Below are 11,501 nucleotides of genomic sequence, written 5' to 3' on the forward strand. Positions count from 1 at the left end.
CACGTCCAAAATCATTAGCTCAAAATTCAAAGAGATGAATTACGGAGACAAGGCAGGTTACGCGAGAGGTGCAAATCAAATCCTCCTCTCGTACATCTCTGAGTAGGGCCAGTGCCACATCTTTCCATGGCAATTCCTCACTTAGGTGAGACGTGAAAGCAAGGCGGCAGTTCTCAGCAGCTGTGCAAGGTTGAGAGACTGGAATACGCTGAGTAGGAGCCCAGGGATAAACCACCCCAGAATGGCATCATTCTGTCTGCCCTAGGAAGCAGAGCTGTGAGGGGCTGCTCCTTCTGAGTCACTATTGAATCAATGCTCTAACGACAGGATGCTGCTTACATTCAGGACTAAAGAAGTCTTGGCCAGTTCTGTTTATCAAAGACACACTGCCGTTTTTAAGATTAGGGAAATAATTAACGCTTTGCCACATTTCCAATATAAATTCAAGGCGTAGTTGTAGCCAGCTGCTTGCTCCTTCTCTAACTGGCTGCTCAGCCCACAGACAAACATCCTGGGTTTGGGTTTTCTTTCTCATCAGTTAAACCCCATACAACAGCCCATTTCTTGAAGCCCCTCTTGTGCACCTAAGTCTCCTGGTCATCCATGAGATGATACCAGAGGTTACTTCCATGGTGCTACGGAAGCTCAGACCCCTCGCCCTAATCCAACGTGCCGCGCTTGCTAGCTCCTGCAAACACCCTCTTCCCAAGGAGCCCATGTGCCACTCTTCTTCCTCCAACACTTGAAAGAGCCACGTATTCCAAACAACTGAAGTACAATATATTATTATTCTTTATTTCATTTGGGATGAAAAACCTTTAGACTTGCCCACAGAACAACCTTACCTTCTGCATCATATAAAGAAAAGAACAATGCATAAGATTATTCTATGTGTTTTACCCGAATTCCCTAACATTTTCAAATGGAACCTGCATTCTTTGCGCCCTGTTAAATGTTGCCAAGTATGGAAGGGAGCTGCTAGACTTGCGGTTAGTAAAGTGATCCCTGTATAGCCCTTACAAATCTCAACAGCGCCTTTTGAGGCTTAGTAAATATATGTAAAATCATTTTAAGATGTTTGGATGAGACAGAGCTCCTGCAATCCAGAGCATTATTATCTTTCTGTTGGTGAAGTGCTCAGAAATGAATGAAGCATATAGGGTGAGGTTCCATCAGAGTCATGTAATGAAGCTAAACATGCTGTCATTTTAACCCAATTTGTTTCCCTCTGTACTGCTGCCTCACCAGTTTGTTAGAGCCTCTCAAAGGAGCTCATCTAGTGTCAGCTTACAACTTCCACACCTAGCCCGTACTTTACTCCTGGAATGGGTAGGTATCCCTGCCCTGCAAACTCTTAACTGCTGGTTCAACAGACCTGCCAGGACAGGTCCCTGCAACATTCCCCTCTGTGGGCAAATGGTAGGATGCCAGAAATATTAGACAGGAACCTGTTCTCCCAGGAATGTAAGTAATTCATAGAAGGAAATAATTTACTATTTTCCCAGCTGGAATAATTAAACAGCCAGGCACTGTCCTCCCAAGCTGCAGAAGAGCAAACGAGAGGGCAAAAAAAGAGCCGGGATGTCCTTCGATATAAATTCTCTTCCAGACTAAACCACCTGAATTCTGTCAGTCTTCCCTCAGATTTTCTAGGCCCCTGACCATTCTCACTCCGCTCCCGGGGACTCCAAACTGGAGTCCACTGTTTGAAAGGGCAGTGACCAAAACTGCACACAAACCCTGAGCCGCCACTTTACCAACGCCAAGGGGAGTTCACAAGCCCCACAGGACGTACTTCTGCGCGCTCCTTGTACCTGCGAGCGTGTCTGCCATGCTCGTTACGGAGTGAGGTGGCTGATTTAGCTTCAGCTCGTAGCCCAGTAAAACCTCAAGATCTTTTTATGCAGAACTGCCGCCCAGTCACTTGTTCTCATTATCTGCGGGGTTTATTACTCCCGCCTGGATGTTGGACTTTGAGTTACTTGAACCGCGTTGTGCTTTCTTCAGATCATTTTTCCTGACTCTTTTTGAACACCAAGCCTGTCCTCTAAATACATGCACAAACCCTTCCATCTTCATGCTGTCTCCAAATTTCAGGAGTGTTCCCCTCCCGTCTATCATGCAAGTCATAAGGGAAAATACCCAGCAGTATCCGACTCCAAGAAATCCACTCAAAATACCCTTTCATTCTGACAACAATCAGTCAGTACCTCCTCTTAATGCTCTGTTCCACCCACCTTTACCTCCTGTCTATCACAGTTTTATCTAACACAACTCATAAAATCATAGAATCATAGAATGGTTAGGGTTGGAAAGGAGGTAAAGAGGGTGGTAAGGCACTGGAACAGTTTGCCCAGAGATGTCGTGGATGCCCCATCCCTGGATGTCTTCAAGGCCAGGCTGGATGAGGCTTTGAGCAACCTGGTCTAGTGGAAGGTGTCCCTGCCCATGGCAGGGGGGTTGGAACTAGATGATCTTTAAGGACCCCTCCAACCCAAACCATTCTGTGATTCTATGACCTTAAAGATCATAAAAGATGATCTTAAACTAAAGATTTAAACTTTAAAGACCTTAAACTAAACTCCTCTTAGTTTACTCGGAAGAACATCAGGGAGACAGCGTGCCAGCCTCACTAACATCAAGCTGTCCTACCTGTACGCCTCCTCCTCCTCTTGCAAGGCCAGCACACAGGGAAACTACACTGCTGTGACAACTGCCTCTTACCAAATCCATCATGGCTTTTACTTTTGCCTGTGTTTCCTTAGTTTGAGGGTTTTTTCCTTCAAAATGTGGTACTTCTATGGGAATTAAAATTAAACCCGCCAGCTGTAATTCCCTGACACTTTCTAGTTCCAAGACAGGCACTGTATTTGTCTCCTTTCCACCGTGTGCTACAGCTCTCATATGAATGCTCAGACTTGCAGCTCCTTAGTAATTTCAGCTGATTCTCTATAAATTCACTCCAATGAAATTAATTTGGGCCACTGAACCTGAAGACGTCAGAATGCCCCAGCCCTGTCCTCTGGGAAGTGAGAACTTGTGTGTTCTTCAAGGTATGAGATCAGAGACAAACATCATTAATATTCCACAATTTCTCATACTCTGACTTGGCATTGCCCCGTTAGTTTTCCATTGTGCTTTAAGGTCACTAATTAATGTATGCCCTACTTTTCCATCCAGGAATAGATTTGGGCTGGGTTCTTTTTCTTTGAAATGCAGAGTGTCTAGAGAGCACCTGATCTACCATACGGGTTCGGGGTCAGCGTTGTGATAGCTGCATTCTGCCTTGGTAACACTCCAGAAATGCTGTTGTCTAACAGCCTTTATAAGAACCATTCAAAGCACTGAAAACTTCCATATTAGGGCCAACAATTTCAAGATTAGCCATTAATGCAAGGTGCTCTGTTTGAGATAGTCTACATGCTGTCTTCTGAGGTGTTGGGCAATACCACCACTGACTGAAATCTATGGGAATTTACTCTCCGTAAGTAGGTACCAGTTCAGTGTGCAGCATAAAATACCTGCACTCATATGGAAAAACTCCTTCTCTCACAAAATTTTCATGCAATTTTTAAGACTCACTAGAAACTACTGGCTTCCTACATTTCCGTCCATTCTCACATAGGTGAGGGTACGCTGCAGCCTCATTTGACATGCATTGGCGAGGAGCAGTTTTCATCAGACGAACTCACCAGCCAGAAAACAAATGGGGGACAGCACAGTTCAGTCATGCCTCTTCTTTTTTCCTCCCTGACCCTATAAAAATGCATCAGGAAACTTTTCAACAGTGAAAATAAGACAAACTTGCCTATGTGCATATACAGAGTGGCTCAAAAGGACCACAGAGGGGACTGCAAAGTTTGGCTCAAAGAGATGTTGTTCCTTATGGTTCTAAGTCTCCACAGAAAAAGCTATTTTTAAAAACATTTATATATAGATTTTCTCACATAGAAAGACACTGTTAAGCTAAAAGATTTGAGAAAGAATAACAAAGTAAAATTTAAGAGAGAATGAAAAGGTGGAAACTGGAAATATGCACATACTGAGACTGAAGGTAGGATGTACCAGGAGTGAACTCTTTAAATTGAGCAATGTGGATAATCAAATTATACCATCATGGAATTCTGAAAAACAACCACCTGATGGATCGATACTTGTTTCTGGTTTGAGATGCTGTAAGTATCAAGTTTCCACCTTTATTTCACAACTACCACGCAAAAATACACATTCCCAACAAAATATAAACTGCGATTCTAGTATACTCACTATTCCAGCAGCACTGAATTCCTCAAAAAAACATAAGATATACCAAGAATCACAATAGGAGAAGCGGTAACTGGCAATATGTAAGTTGGAAAGAGAGAAGGAAAGGAATACTTCACAGAAAACCAAATAGAGAACACATAGGAAGAATTCCTTTGCTCTAGTTTAGCAAGTCAGATTTGATGATGAGTTCATTAGCGATGTTTCATGTCCAGAGATGCATGTTTTTGTAACAGGCATAGGCACTGTATTTCCCCGACAGAAGACACTAGGCTGTTTATTCTTTAGCTGTTTTCCTGTTGATACTCTCCAGCCTAGCTGACCTGGCTTTGAGCAGGGGGAGTTGGACTGGATAATCTCCTGAGGTCCCTTCAAGCCTCGGCTTTCCTGTGCCTCAGAATCTTTCCAGTGGTATTTCTGCCATATAGATCTTGTTACAAATCGGAAATAATAGCTGTGAAAACCAGGCACCTTACAGCTCTGCACTACAGACTCCCAACCACGGAGAACAATGGTCTCTGACTATAGCGTGAGGTGGGCTGTAGGAAGCTACTGTCACCACAAAACCAGTTGACAAAGAAAGCAAAGTATGAGGATGCTTCCCGTAGCTGGCTGGCCTCTTCTCCAGCAGGGAACAGCTAAGGCTGACAAAAGCTTCTCATGCAGAAATACATTTCACACAGCCTCATAGAACTACCCTCAAACACAAATCTTCCCCTTGACTATAAAACACATTCCACACTTACAAGTGATAGCTACTATCATGTAAAATTCTGGGTTCAGCTGCAAAAAGTATTAAATCAGAGGGCATAAATACATGAATGCAAATAAGAAAGTCTGAAATAAAACATTTCTTCATGAATAAATATCTAAAAAGTCACATGTTCTTTGTTTAGGACCCTATTTTCCCTTCCTGATGTCTATTTTGTTCCACTGGATCTGTAACAGTGTGTTCCGTTCCTGCGTTACAGTCTACAATCCCCCAAAATACCATACTATTACAAATTTAGCCAATCTGAAAAGCTAAAATACCAGAATGAATGAAAACCTGTATTACACATAAAGGTCTTCAAGAGGCAGGAAAATGTTGAGCTGCTGCTGTTATTGATGTTGACACACATTTGCTGGGGTTTTATAAAATGTAAATATATTTTAATATATCAATTTTCTTTTTTTTCTCCTGAAATTACTATTCTGAGGACAGAGTTAGTAAGAATGTGAAGCTCTACTTCTAGTCGTCTAATGAATATTCTTTATCAGTTGTGCTTTAAGCGTTGGAAACAAACACCTATAAAAAGGTCAATTTGCATTATTTTTTATGTATAAGAAAACAGAATGGTTTCTGTAACATGTTTAGTTTTACATCTCTCTCTCTAATGTGGTAATCCCTTTAGATCAGTTAATTATGTTGTATGTATTATTGAAATTTAATATTTTAAGAGATTATCCTAGTTTCAACCTCTTTAGCTGCTCCCAGAAATGTAAGATTCCCTTTCAGTGAAGGAGTTAATTCTTCACACTAAGGAGAAGAAGGACAGAATCCCTGTTAAAGGGGGAACGAGTCTCCCAGGAAGCATCTCTTGTGCTTCATAAGCCGCATGATGATCTATGTGTGTCAAGTACATCGTGAGGACAGGGGAAAAATGCAGAATTTATATGATTCCTGCTTAATTTAGCCTTGTTTTTGTTTCTAATTTTCATCTCTATTAAGTACTTTCTACCAGCGTCAAATACGTGCATATAGTTCAACGCACTTGCCTAACTGTTGCTTCCTCAACAAAACAAGACTGTTTATTCAGGCTGTTTATTGCAAAACTGGTTTTGCACACGCCGTTTTGGATGTTGGCTGTTTCTGTGAAATTCCTTGCCTTTATTTCAAAGGTGTTACTAGCTCATCTTTTCTGGCGAAGGAAATCTGTTACTCTAAGTGAGAGGTGGGGAAGGCTGCTTATTGTGTAACAGAACTGAATTTCTCCTGAAAAAAGCTGTGAACTTAACAGGTTTTAGTTTTTGGAGTTTATTTAACCTAGGTTTAATTTTTTTTTAAATACTTTGCCATAAGATATTTTAATTAACCATAATTTGGGACAGAAAGAATTAAAAGGGTATTTGTTGTCTCAGTTATCATTCCAGCAGACATGCTTACCCTGAAGTGATCACCTTCATAGACGGACAATCACACAAACACAATTCACAACTTGCTAAGAACAGTGGGAAGTAGATACGCTATTTTGAATACATATAGAGCTCTTGAGGGAAATCCTCTATTGCTCTAGATATTCATACAAAATCAAAATATTTAGGCATGGAAAAGACTCCTGTCATGGTCCCAATTCATAGAATCATAGACTCACAGAATGGTTTGGGTTGGAAGGGACCTTAAAGCCTAGCCAGTCCCACCCCCTGCCATGGGCAGGGACACCTTCCACCAGACCAGGTTGCTCCAAGCCTCATCCAGCCTGGCCTTGGACACTCCCAGGGATGGGGCATCCACAGCTTCTCTGGGCAACCTGTCCCAGTGCCTCCCCACCCCCTTAGATCCTCTACTGGTACTGATAGAACACATTTGGGAGTTAAGTCCTGCAGAGGTGCACTGAAGCCCCCTGTCACAAATGTGTGCTTTTTATTTTCAGTGGCTTTTGCTGAGCACAGGCACCATTAATCACTCAGTACCGCTCTCCTGAGGTGTCAGAAAATGACCAAATAAAACGGAATATAAAAGCACCTCACGTTTCATAAGGCAGATGGAACTGGCCAAAAAGTTCATCCGAGATGAGCAAATCACATTACTTTGCCAAAATTTTGCACCGAGCATTTAAGTCGTGCTGGCTTGAACAGCATGCTTTTAAACCAGGAATGAAGAGAACTGGGGAAAGAAATGGCTATGTTTTGCACTTCTTGTAGAAGAAACAGTTTTCACAAAGCTCACAATTTTCCCAAAAGAGTTAAAATAGCATAAGATGAAGAATTACATAAGATTAAATTAAAAATCAACTAGCAGCTCTTGATCCTTTTGCTTTTAACAGCAAAGAAGCAGTGTTTAGGAAACAGAAATAGACTCTAGGAATAAATTAGGCATTGGGAAAATGGGTGGGTGTAGTAGAGGAGTGAGTACTTGGGAAGTGGGGAGGGGAAAGGGGAAGAGCAATCATCGCTCCCTTTGCAGTGAAGCAGAGAGAAGGTTAATTGGGTAAATGAACTTTGGTGCAACTTAGTCTGTCAGATACGGCCGTATTTACAGGTTTTAGGGGCTCTTATGCTGGGCTCATATCTCATAAGTGTAAATAGGGTGGGATTAGTTGTGCCTATTCTCTCATAACTTCCCTCATTTTCAGACCCTTTTCCCCCCAGGAACTCCCCTTGTACTTACAGTAACAGCAGACATTATGTTTTCCAAGGCTGACACAGAATGAACATAATCCTGCCCAGGAAGTTTAATGTCTCTATGCACAACTTCTTGTTTTGTTCACCGTATTAGATATGGGTTTCCTTCCCCTCCCTCCCCTTTCTTTTAGTCTTCCTAATTTCAATCACTTGTATCTCATCTTGTTCCCAGCAGTTATTCCCTCCTAAGGGATTAGCGTATTTGTATGTTACTCATTCTGCAAAACAACGTCAGGCTATGTTTTCCCAGAAGGTCCTTTAATCTCCAAACTGTCCCTCATTTATTCCTGTCTGTCCCTTGCTCCTTCTGGTATTCCAAAGCTGATGCTTTACATTACAAAACTCAGTTCTCAACTTCATGCTGGGGTGTGAATGACTTTGCAATCTGGGGGGCAGGAAGGGAAGAGTGTGGGGATAATCAGGCCTTTGCTTTCTTATTTCTTCACCCTGAAATGTTTCCTCCCTCCCTTTTCCCTAACGAGTGTTTGTTTCTGCGGGGAAGTAGCTATCTCTCTCCAGAAACACCTTACCTTTTACACTGCAGAGAATTCATGGCAACGAAAGGCAAAACATTCTCTGGTTTTGTGCCTAAACCAGTGTGCAACGCAGTGCACGTGATGCTGAAAGACACCCCTCCTGGGTGAAACCCAAGGCCCATCTAGTCCACTATCCTGTTTCCAAAAATGGACAAGACTAAATGCCTGGAGAAAATCATAAATGGCAAAAATAGTTTGCAAGGCACAGACCTCTTCAATCAGTGCTGGTGTCCATGTGTTTATTAAGCCACAATGGATTTTCCTTTCCATGAGCATGTCCAGCCACCGCTTGAATCCCTACAAGTTTCACACCCACAGCAGCACACGGCAGGGGCTCGCACAGCCCCCGCTACACGCTATGTAACGAACCACCCCCTTTGCTTGCTCTGAATCTCCGTCCTGCTGGGCTGCCCTGATGGGCGGCAGCTCTTGAGCCACAGGCAGACTGCCTTCAATGCCCGCTCACCCTCTCCATGCCACCTGCGATTCCATACACCCCTCTCATTCTTTCACCATCACCAGCCATCTCCTCTCCCAGGCCAAAGTCACTCCCTCATTCCTCATATGGAAGCTGGTCCAGCTTCAGCAGACTTGCAGCCCTTTCCTCAACCCATCCTGCACGACGGTCTCCTTTTCCAGACAGGGAGAACCAGGATCGCACAGCGTTCAGGACGGCGACGCATCATGGCCCTATCCCATGAAAAGATGCTTATCTGGTTGTTTGGATTTTCCCTCTTAACATTTGACTTCACTTCTGTGACCACTATTATCACGGAGCTGACATTTTCATGGAACCATCCACCTTGAAACTCTTTCCTGAGTTTCAGTGATCAGCTGAAAGCCTTCTTTAATTTAAATTATTTTTTAAAATGTTAAAGGGTTTCGTGCTTCTCTTTACGTCTACCCGCAAGGTTAAATGCCCCGTCTCTGAACCTCATAACCTCTTTTTGCTGTTTCTCCCATCCCATTCCCATCAGTGCTATTCAGAATAACAGTATCATCTGCAAATTCTATCACGGTGCTTCTCATCTCTTTTTTCCAGGGTGTTCTTGAACACATTAGGCAACACAAGGTCCCAGCAGACCCCTAAAGATCACCCCAGCACCAGAGACCTCCTTCCTTCTCTACACAGATCCCTCACCTTCACCTTTCACTTTCTACCTTTTAATGCCATATTTATCCACGCAAAGACCTTCTCTGTGGGTATTCAGGATTTCAGTGGAGAGTTCCCTTAAAACCTGGAGGTGACGCATCTTGCCAAAAGCTCTTTTTGGTAACCTAAGCAAATTACCAGCCCAATTTCTGCAGTTCACCTGTTTGAAACACTTCAACACGCTAGCCAGTATTGCCCGCCGCACGTACAAACCCAAACCTTCAGTTCTGTGGACAGAAAGGCTATTGTAGGGCTGCAGGTTGGGTTCCCTCACAAGAAATAAATCCCATTCTCCATTACCTGTTCCTCCATCTTTACTCCTTCATCTGCAACATTTCCCATGCATGCCTAGGAATAGGTGTCAGCAGAACACACCACTCCAAATCAGCTGTGCTCCGATGAGCTAGCTGAATTAGTTACTAGGTGGATGCTGACGGACCTTTGATCTTAAGAAGCCGAAGTAGGAGCTTGAGTCTTGGGGGTTTTCTTTGGTTTTTCTTTTCAAAGGTTTTCCTTGAAACTAAATGCTTGGACCAGTGCTGCAGTACTTCTGCCTGCATGCACTTCCTTTTCTCCACGGAGGCCAGTACAAACTAGACTGCATAGCCCAGACTAATCACGTAGAACAAGTACAAATTGTAGATCGCACTGATTCGGGTTAATTTGATTTAAAACTACCAGAAACTGTTCCATTGGAAACTGTAACTTACAGCAGCTTGGCCTGCTAATGTCAAGAACCCAAAACAAATGATAGCAGGTGAAATTCCTCTTTGGATACATGCATGGTAGTCAGGCAATTCCAAAGCAAAAGCTCCTCAGTGAAACAGCCCCTGAACTTGGCTGTGTCTGCTCTTTCTCCACTTAACACCACTGCTCAGTGAACCAGTCATTCCAAGTTCTTTGTTTTAACATACTCAGCTTACGACTGTGCAAATAAGATTCCCAAATCCATTCCTCAGATCAAATAAAGGTAATTACAGAGCTTACTGTGGGCGATTCCCAGTGGGAGGGTGGGAGTGGCCACGGGTGGGGCTGGAGGTGAATACTGTACATGCACAACAGAGAAAATGGGAATGTACCACACCCATCGTAAAACATGCTGCCACAGCCAGCAACAGAAACCATTAGGGTGGATCATCATACACACCTTCTCATAAAGGCAGAGAGATGGCATGAGATCCCAAGATGAACTCTCAAGTCACAGGGAGATGAGCATGACTCACTGGGAGAGAAAAGGAACGTGAAACAAATTAGGAGACTTCTGACAGATCTGTGCCGTGTGACCCCCACGCTCCCCCTGCATGATGTTACCCAGAGAGCATTAGCAGGGTACAGCACATTCCTACAGCCCTTCAGCTGTCAGTAGACAATTCATGGGAACATCTAGTGGAAGGTGTCCCTGCCCATGGCAGGAGGTTGGAACTGAATGGGCTTTGAGGTCCCTTCCAACCCAAACCATTCTGTGATGATTCCATGATTTTACTAATCCCATTAGCACAGAAGCATCAAGGAACAGGCCTGCAACATGTTGTATGTTGGGTACAGGGTAGCTGACAACTCCTGATCCACATTACTTGTACTGTCGTTCTCACCTGTTCCAAAACATTAACCAACCTCATCTCTTAGCATTTGTCTTTAAAACCAACTGACATTTGCCTTTCAATTAAAATTCAATGGTGAACTCCAGAAAAGAGATGTTATAGAAAATATTGTGGATAGCCCACAGACCTCTGCGGAGATCGCGAACTAGAATAGCCAGAGTAGAAGGGAAAGGAATTGGAATATATCAAAAGAACTGATAGTGTGATAGAAGAAAGTGAAGTGCCATGGACTCTCATTGCAAGGAAGGAGGATGGATAAAGGAATACCTAGGAGACAACCTACATAATGATGGGAGAAAGGGACACTGAAGGGAACAAAAGGTTATGCAAAACAGGGCTATAACTAGGCTCAGAATGAAGCACAGATGCAGGGACTGAGGGATAGCTGGGGAAGAGCAAAGTGATAATTCCCTGGCATATTCTAGCTTTCAGCAGTCTGCAGTTCGTGAATTTCTGAGCCAAAGAAGGTCGGTCCCTACCTACTGTTCAGTTTAATGGCTATAGCTGCTCTATTTTGCTTCTTCCTATAATTTGTCCTGATAGCTCTACTGTACTTGTTGCATC

The sequence above is a fragment of the Eurypyga helias genome, unplaced genomic scaffold (genome assembly GCF_000690775.1).
Source record: "Eurypyga helias isolate BGI_N326 unplaced genomic scaffold, ASM69077v1 scaffold25481, whole genome shotgun sequence".
NCBI lineage: Eukaryota > Metazoa > Chordata > Aves > Eurypygiformes > Eurypygidae > Eurypyga > Eurypyga helias.